The sequence below is a fragment of the Haplochromis burtoni genome, unplaced genomic scaffold, assembly GCF_018398535.1.
Source record: "Haplochromis burtoni strain Fernald_Lab_line unplaced genomic scaffold, NCSU_Asbu1 Contig_123, whole genome shotgun sequence".
NCBI classification, from domain to species: Eukaryota; Metazoa; Chordata; class Actinopteri; order Cichliformes; family Cichlidae; genus Haplochromis; species Haplochromis burtoni.
In genome coordinates, this window is record NW_024582484.1 from 258,389 (window position 1) to 268,101 (window position 9,713).

Sequence of the window (9,713 nt, forward strand, 5' to 3'; positions counted from 1 at the left end):
AAGGAAACTGCTGTATTCAACAATTTACCACCCAATGTACACACAATGTACACACTATGTACACACTACACTTGTGAAGAGGTGTCTCGGCCAAACCTAAACACAGTTTTTATCTACACAAACAATGAAAATGGCATTAAGTGCAGTCTATGCAAAAGAATAGATTTTTTTAAAATAAATTTTAAAAAATATAAGCAAAATATTTTCCCCCCTTAAACACATCAGCAGTCACACTGTGCAACAGTATGTACAAAGAATTTTACATGACAGTAGGGCTGTTCGATATAATGATATATATCGGATGACGATATAAAATCGTTTCATTTTATGCTATCGGTTGTTTCATGGTGTGGCAAAATAAACTGTTTACGGCAGTAAACTGTTTACTGTATTGGCTATATTAATTTCTTCTTTCTCTCTTTCTCTTATATTTAATATAACCACACTATGGACGGACAAGCGCCTGTTTTTATGCGTTGTCGTTAGCAACAACGATGGTAAAACCATCGCGTGTCCACTTGTTTATTTTCCACATAAACCTTTCAGAATAAAGCTCAGATCCTGTTGAGACTTTTCAAAATAAACTGAATCACGTGAAAGAGTATGCAGAGTATTTACAGATGAGAAGCAAAAAAAAAAGAGCCGTCAGGTGCTAAAAAATAAACCTTAGACTCAAACATTAGAACAGGCTTTTCCCCGCAGCACGCCGTGTAATAAATACTCACAAAGAAAATGGCGGCCTTTACAACTCATGTCTAAAAATGTATCGTTTCATGCATCGGTTAAAACACTCGACTCCAGCTACATGACGCCCAGCTGGAAACACTTCACGCAAGTCGAGCTGCCCGAGATTCACAGAACTTTCAGAAAATGTTACATTTTTGTGATTTATATCGTTATCGGATGATGGATGTCTTATATCAGGATATGAGATTTTGGTCACATCGCACAGCCCTACATGACAGTATTCAGTTTCAGGTCATTTTAGTCACTTGTTGAAGTTATCCTTCAACAAGGGGCGATCATGGCTCAAGAGTTGGGAGTTCGCCTTGTAATCGGAAGGTTGCCGGTTCGAGCCCCGGCTTGGACAGTCTCGGTCGTTGTGTCCTTGGGCAAGACACTTCACCCGTTGCCTACTGGTGGTGGTCAGAGGGCCCGGTGGCGCCAGTGTCCGGCAGCCTCGCCTCTGTCAGTGCGCCCCAGGGTGGCTGTGGCTACAATGTAGCTGCCATCACCAGTGTGTGAATGGGTGGATGACTGGATATGTAAAGCGCTTTGGGGTCCTTAGGGACTAGTAAAGCGCTTTAATACAGGTCATTTACCATTTTATCCTAATGCAAACATGCCTCTGTGCATCTTTTCCAACCAAAAATAGCATTACTCGGTAGGAAAGTGAAAATGTAATATCTATTCATGTGGGGGGATTTTTATTGAGGTTCATTTGCAATATAAACTTAATATGGCATTTACAAACAGCTTCATTAACAAATGTGTCATTCTTCAGTAAATTCAAACAATGTGCACCACAGGAGACTTTGACATGCTAACTGACTTTTGATGAAAGTTCTCTCTCTCTGTAATCCTTTGTGTCTTCTCTTTTTCCCCCATTATCACACATAAAGAAACTGATTTCACTGACTGAGCGTTGTTGCAGAAACAGTTGGCTGCCTGAGTGAGCTCCCTTTCTGTCTCTTCTTTTTTATTTTATCTCATGTCTTTCGCTCTGTTTGTTCATTTAACCAACAAAAAACATGACACAAAAAAAGCCACTGAAGATTTATTTTTCCACATGCGCTTTTATTTCAAGGTTATCTTTGCCCCTCAACTTCCCATCAGTGGAACAATAAAGATAACCTTAAAATAGAAAAGAACAAATATAAATGTTTTCAAGTGATACAGAATAAATATCATTACTTTTGTGGCCATCTGCTGCTCTGCTCTGCAGCATAGTGCGCAGATAGCAGTAATGCTAACACTCACACTGGCTGTCGAGGAAGTACGAGAAGCTGTTTTCTTCAGTTTTGAAATGCTAACTGGATTCACTGAGGAAATTATACACTCACCAATCACTTTATCAGCTACATTTGCATACTTTCTCAAACATGCCATTATCCACTCAGCCAATCAAGTGGCAACACTGCAATAAAAACCTGCACATAAAGGTCAAGAACTTCAGGTAATGTTTAACAGACATCTGAATGGAGAAAACATCAACATTCAAAGTGAGTCACAGGGAGCTGATTTTTAAAGTGAACACTGAAGGAGACATAACCAGTGTGTAGTGGCTGTAAGGCTCAAATGTGCAAATTAATGAAGGGCCCAAAGTGTATGAACAGGAAAATGACATCACTTTAATCATTACCTGGCCAAAATGTGCTTCTCACTATTAAGGGTTGTGACTGTGAGAATGGCAGTATAATATAAAGCCTCCAAATACATACAGTCATGTGACGAAGACGGGACTCTCTGCAGTCCTGTAAAAACTCAGTACAATCTTACTCCCTCCATAAAACGTCAGTGGGTAAGCAGCAGCCATGTGCTGCTAATCAAATGCACTTGATCATCGTTAAGTGTGTGTTTGCACAATACCAAGGAGGAAAGCTTGGTGCTCAAAGAAACAAGAACTGATGTCCATCTGGGTTAGCAGGCCATTTCCAATCAATTTGAAGTCCAATAATCTACATCGAGAAAGATTATTTATAAGTGGAAAACATTAAAGACAGTTTCTAATCTTATCAGGAGTGAACATCCCAGCAAATTCCCCCAAGTTTGGAACGTGCAAAACCTCAGCAGCTCCATCTCAGGCTCTACATGCTACAGTTAGCAAATGTTAAAGTTCATAACAGTCCAATTTAAAAAAAAAAAGACTGAACAATTAACAGTTAAAGTAACTAAAAGTAATTCAAACACTGCTCGTTCCCTTTGTGCATTTTGTCTCACAGTTCTGTTAGATGTTTCTCTGCCAAGTACAGCACTTTATTCTAACATGCTAATTAGCCATTCTCAGATGAGAGCATAGGAGCATGCAGGTGGCTTCTCATGTGGTCCGCGATCCTTCTCTCTGCCTTGAAGGTGTTCATGCAGCAGTCCAGTAAAATGAAGTCGCTGTACTGTTTTGTTTTTAAACAGTTCTGGGAGAATAAATCCACCCAGCTGGCAAAGTGAAAGCTAACTCCTCTGGTCATTCGCACAACACAACGCAAAGAACTAACGGCAATCAGAGTTTAAGGCCAGACCGGCTACATAAGTAAGGGTGAGAACTGATTAGAATTTAGCGACTCTGATTCCATTATCAGTATCACTTATCGATTCACTCCCTTATGGATTCTCTCATCAATCCTCATTGGGTTGAGTGAGAATTACTACCATCAGTAAGCAGCTTATCAAAAATATTACATTCATGCAAATCCACTGCATGCTGTGTAGTGCATGTTATAATTTTGAAGTGTTGTATTAAAAAAAGTAATGTATTACACCTATTACACAGAACACATTTCTTAAAGGTAATGCAGTACATTACTTAACTACTCCGAGGAGAAAGTAACACTACTTGTTACATTACTTTCACATTTCTCCGTGAAATGATCTCCATTTAACAATATAAACCTACAACCTAAAACATTTGTTTTAGTATTTAGGGATGAACACAAAGCCGACAGCACAAAACAAAGATGCAAACCGGCACAAAGACACTTTAAAGTGATCTCAGGGATTCAGTAGAAACATGGGCCACAACCTGACTGCTCATGAGTTTGTTGCTCGTTTCCATTCAGAGTCTGGCTGCTGGTCTGAGGTCAGCATTACCTCAGCTTACGTCACTCTGTGTTTTTGGCTAGCTTAGCGTTAGCATGCTGCTCATGCAGATACTTGCAAGTTCTTATTAAGCTGCTATTTCATCCAAGTGGAACCAATAAGCAAATTCAATAGGCAAGCAGACTAACAACTCCAAGGAAATGAACCGTCAGGCTCTCGTTTCAAAACAGAAAAGTCAAACGGAAAAGGATTGTGTCAGCTTAAATTTTAACAGGACTCCATAGAGTCGTGTGAAACCCTTTTTTGAAGCAGACATCCATCCACTACAGACAGTGTTCCAGGTCTGTTCTGGTTACTGTTTTTCCATTGTTGGTGAGGAATAATCTTCACAGACAGCTGTTTAGTGAGCGAATCTCTGCTTAATGGTATCTGTAGTGTCTGATCAGGTTCCTAGCATCACTGTCAGCCCTGACAGGTTCCCCTCACCCTTTTTAGTGGGTGGATGACTTCAGTTTTATACTAGAAGAAGAAGGGAAGTCACAGAGTGTAGACCTCTGCCAAGGACTGTGTCTGTCAGTCCAGGCTTTCAGGTTTAAAGGAACTGAAAGCCTGGCCTTTTGCCACTGAGCTTCATGAAATTTGGACGCGTGCTTTTGTGTACTCTTGCTGACAGACTGACAGAAAACAAATTGAAATGAGACATAAGAGTGAAAAGCAACATCCATTTCATAACTGAGCATCCACTACATTTGTGCAGTCATGCCATCCAGTGAAAACTGTTTGTGTGGCTGATGTCCTCAAACCAGAGGGGATCATTTTTTTTGCTGGATTTATTAATGTGACAAAAAATGCAGCGGGGAAAAAATAAACTAAACTGCTAAAAGGCAAATGAATTTGGATGTTTTAGCATATTAATGACTTGATTTTACACCTTCTGATGTCAGGGCAGACTTCATTAATTCAGTATCTATTTATTTGAGGATGTTATGCATTACGATTCATTTTCTTCCTCTTTGTCACAATTTTCTACCCACACATGTTTTATTTAAGCATTAAATGAAGCTATTAGTCATGTCAGCAAGAGATAAAACCAGGCATAGATTATACAGGAGGCTGATTGTTCTTCGGTCGTGTTTGCTGTTGTTCAACATCTTGTTTTCCTGTCTCTCTTATTTTGTTTTGTTTTGGTTTGTTGATGTTTTTTTCCTTTTATCAGCAGCTTCATTTTCCATGAATACTCACTAGGGTCTATATCTACTCCTGATATTGCATATGACCGTTTCCACATGTTGGATTCAGACAACACAGATTTGCCACACAGACTCAGTGAAGCTGTCAGATTGTGACTTTTTTTTTTTTTTTTTTTGCCTGTCCCGTTTGGCTCTTTTGCCATCAGAATTGTTGTCTAAAGGCAAAGAAAGATGCCCAACGGATTTACTTTACCAAATTGACCATCCCAGCCTTGCCGTAATGGTCCATTTGATTCACCTTTTATTGTTTATTTTATTTTCACTTACTGAATACGGGAAAGAAAAAACGTGAGAAAAACAATCAGTGCAGAAATTACAAAAACTGCAGTTCCTCAAGTGGCCATTTGAGCCGCAGTTAGAGACTCTTTTAGGCTTCAGTCACACAGGCCTAGAGAGCGGTCAGTGAACCCTGCAGTAACCACTACTCACCAGGGGAAAGGCTGTAATCCAAAACATGATTGGCACAACGGTTATTTTGAAGGTGAAGACTCACAGTTTCCAGTTTATGTCACATTTCCACTACCACTGAGTAAGTTGTTGGCAAGTGTTTGCAAACAAGTCAGCGACTGTAGAAAACTGCTAGTGACCAAAGGAGTGTGTATAACTCTTTGTGACTGTGGCGAAGGCGTGGTCCCTGGCTCAGCTGCAGCAGAGGGGTGGTGGAGAATAGAATAGAATAGTAAAGCCCTTTATTGTGACTGTAGAAGTACAACAAAATTGTGGGTGCTCCACACCAACTGTGCAGGAAAACATAAATAGTAAGACAGCATGAATAAATAACAAACGAGGAATATATATAAAAACGATACAAAGGCACACATTGGAGGACAGCTTTCAAAGTGCTTGAATGTAGTGCAAATGGCTTGGTCTGAGTATAGAGTCTCTGTGAGTGTTCAGAGTGACGAGGGTTACTCACAACCATGGATTGGTGGGCAGGGGTGCGGGATGGTCGTTACCTCAATGACCTTGTAGTACCATATCACCCTATTAGAGCCCTTCGCTCTCGCTCTGCAGGCCTACTTGTTGTTCCTAGAGTATTTAAAAGTAGAATGGGAGGCAGAGCCTTCAGTTTTCAGGCCCCTCTTCTGTGGAACCAGCTTCCAGTTTGGATTCAGGAGACAGACACTATCTCTACTTTCAAGATTAGGCTTCAAACTTTCTTTTTGCTAAAGCATATAGTTAGGGCTGGACCAGGTGACCCTGAATCCTCCCTTAGTTATGCTGCAATAGATGTAGGCTGCCGGGGATTCCCATGATGCATTGAGTTTTTCCTTTTCAGTCACCATTCTCACTCACTATGTGTTAACAGACCTCTCTGCATTGAATCATATCTGTTATTAACCTCTGTCTCTCTTCCACAGCATGTCTTTATCCTGTCTTCCCCAACCAATCACAGCAGATGGCCCCGCCCCTCCCTGAGCCTGGTTCTGCCAGTTCTTCCTGTAAAAAGGGAGTTTTTCCTTCCCACTGTCGCCAAAGTGCATATGATTGTTGGGTTTTTCTCTGTATGTATTATTGTAGGGTCTACCTTACAATATAAAGCGCCTTGAAGTTGTTGTGATTTGACGCTGTGTAAACAAAATTGAATTGAAGTTATCAGTCTGAATGGCTCAAGTGTAAAAGCTGTTAGTGAGTCGGGAGGTGTGGGAACGGGCAATGACCAGAGGACAGCAGGTCAAACAGGTGGTGAATGGATTGCGAGGGATCACCTGTGATGGCCCTGGTTTACCTGAGCCATCACCGAGCTGGTGATGGCCTCTCCTCCAGGGTGGCAGAGGGCAGCCTATGATTTTTTGCCCAGAAATTTGAAGGTGGAGGCATATTTCTACATTTATAATGAGAGGGGAGTGGGCCTGTCTGTGACTCCTGAAGTCCATGATTAGTTTTGTTTTTGTTTTGTTTTAAGGACGTTCAGTTTCAGGTTAGTTCCTGAGCACAAGCAAGACAATTTCTGTCTCTGCTCTGTACGCTATCTTATCTCCTTCAGTGATGAGCTGGTGGTGTCATCAGCATACTTTTATTATCCTTTATTTAACTGGGTAAAAAGTCCCACTGAGATTAAAATCTCTTTTCCAAGACAGAGCTGATGAAGAGGGCAGCAGCAGTTCCAACAAATACAACAGGTAATAATATAGCAAGTAAAAAACAAATATAATATACCACGCAGACAAGGGAACACAATCGTGTGAATAAACTTATGCTGTCTATTACAGATTATATCCCTTTTTTCTCTACTGACCAGTGGTGACCAGGGTGTTACTGCAGTCTCTAGACATCTGAGACTCTGGCTTTGAAATCAGTTTCACAGCAACCACCAGCAGCCCTTCACAGCCATCCGGGGAATATCCACAAACCAATTTCTCAGCCTGTGTTACAGAGGCCTTAGTCATGTTCTTTCAGCTGCAGCTCTGATCGTATTAAACAGTGAAAGCGAGCAGTGTGCAAATGACAAAAAGAGTATTCAAACCGCTAAGTATACAGGTGTGTAAATTTCATGTCTTTGGTTGTTTTCTTCTTTCAGTGTATGAAAGCATACATTTCTGTAAACCAGGGAGTCTGCTCTGCTCAGACTTTGAATCTCTACTTAATTATTATTATTGTCCGCGCACCGAGATCCAAGCTATCGTCTGATGCAGTTTTCCAGATGTGCAGTTTAGAAAATAACCTGTTTTAAACTTTTTGTTTTGTTAGGCTAACTGAGTTAAGTGACTTTGGCCCAGATATTCATATTTCTGTTTGGCTGATGGGAGTCATGAACCTCTTCAAAAAAGAGTTTAGACCTCAAAACACTCACAAATTCAAATTCTCACTCTGAACATGCCGCTTACTGACGCTAATTTAATAAGTAAAAAAATAGCTGTTATTAAGTAGCTACTTGTAAAGTGTTTTTTAATAATGGATTGGATTTATATAGCGCTTTTCAAGGCACCCAAAGCGCTTTACAATTCCACTATTCATTCATACACTGGTGGAAGCAGCTGCAGTTGTAGCCACAGCTGCCCTGGGGCAGACTGACAGAAGCGAGGCTGCCATATCACGCCATCGGCCCCTCTGGCCAACACCAGTAGGTGGTAGGTGAAGTGTCTTGCCCAAGGACACAACAACCAGGACAGAGAGCCCAGGGATGGAACCGGCAACCTTCCGGTTACAGATACGCTTCCCAACCCCCTGAGCCACAGTCGCCCCACTTAAAGTAGTAACTGAATAAAGTGACTAGGTGCTAGTAAATGAAATGAAATCCAAAGCAAAGGGGTATGCTTCCCAGTCACCAAGTGAGGTGAGGAGACATTTGGACATAAAGGTAATGAAGAAACGTTTTATATATATAAAGACTCTGAAGTCTGGATTTTACTTCATCAAGAAATCTTCATTTTCTTAGCTGACTGAAAAATCTGACGTTTACATGTCTTGAGACATAAGATGTTCAGACAGACTTTGGGGGAAGTTTCACCTTAAATGACGTTAACTTTCAAAGGAGCTTAAAACTTTTGTAAAGAGGGATCCCCAACTTTAGAGTATAATTTACTTCACCTCACCTCACAGGAGTCGTCTTTCATTTTAATCAGAAGCTCTCATTAGCACATAATCCATCCAATCATTCAATTGTGATTTGTCTGATCATTAAACCAGTGGACAGCACCTTTCATGTGTCAGGGCTGCTTTGCTGGAGCAGCCAGAGATGTCAGGTTCAGGCTCGCGCTGTTTTAAAATGACGTCCTCGGGTTTCACTTCCACTTCATCTCCAAAATTTGAATGCGTTTGATTTACAGTTTCAGAGGGGAAGCGTTTTCAGACAGCCGTTTGGAGTGAAGCCCCACACTGTGCTGCTGCTGCTGCTCTGCTGCAGAAGAGAGCTGAAAATCAAGCACAGCTCACTGGGGAACAGGCTTACCAACAGTCTGAGAGTGGGCTTCATTCTCTGGGCTCGTTTGCTGGAATTTGTGAACGTGTGATTTATATCCGAACCCCGAGGAGTAAATTATGAAGCAAACCTGTAGATGGGAACTACAGGGAAAATAATTTCAACAATACTTTGCAGGATATGAAGAAAATGTTCCAAGCAATGGGGCTATGAAGACAACAGTGAATAAATATATGTGTGTGTGTGTGTGTGTGTGTGTGTGTGTGTGTGTGTGTGTGTGTGTGTGTACACAAGCCCCCCAGCGTACTTTCAAAACTTTTAAAAGGACTAAATTTTCATGGCTGGGAGGAAAGTGCATTCATCACACATTGTATGTAGGCCAGTATATCTTCGTGTACCCGGGCTGTAACTAATGCTTATTTTATAAGTCACTGTGGCTTCCACGAGCACAGATAAGCTGCTGTGTTGCTTTAGAGAAGAGCTTTAGGCCTCTTATACATTCAAAATTGAAGAGTTTCATTCTGAGAAAAAACAGTGGGATGAGAATTATAGTGTCATACTGTTAATCCACAGTTTTACTATTTGAGTCATTTTCAGTCCTTATACTGAGTCCCAAAACTCATCAGCATCCTGGGGTTAAAGCAAGCAGAATGGATTTTAATGTATGTTGTACAACATTATATAGAATTGTTAATTCTCCCTCCCAGTGCACCATCCTGTCTCAATTTTAAAATCTGAACAGATGAGAGAGGAGCCACAGTCAAGGATGCACAGGCAGTGTTGGGGAGTAACGGAATACATGTACCGCCGTTATGAATTTAAAATACAAAATATGAGTAACTGTATTC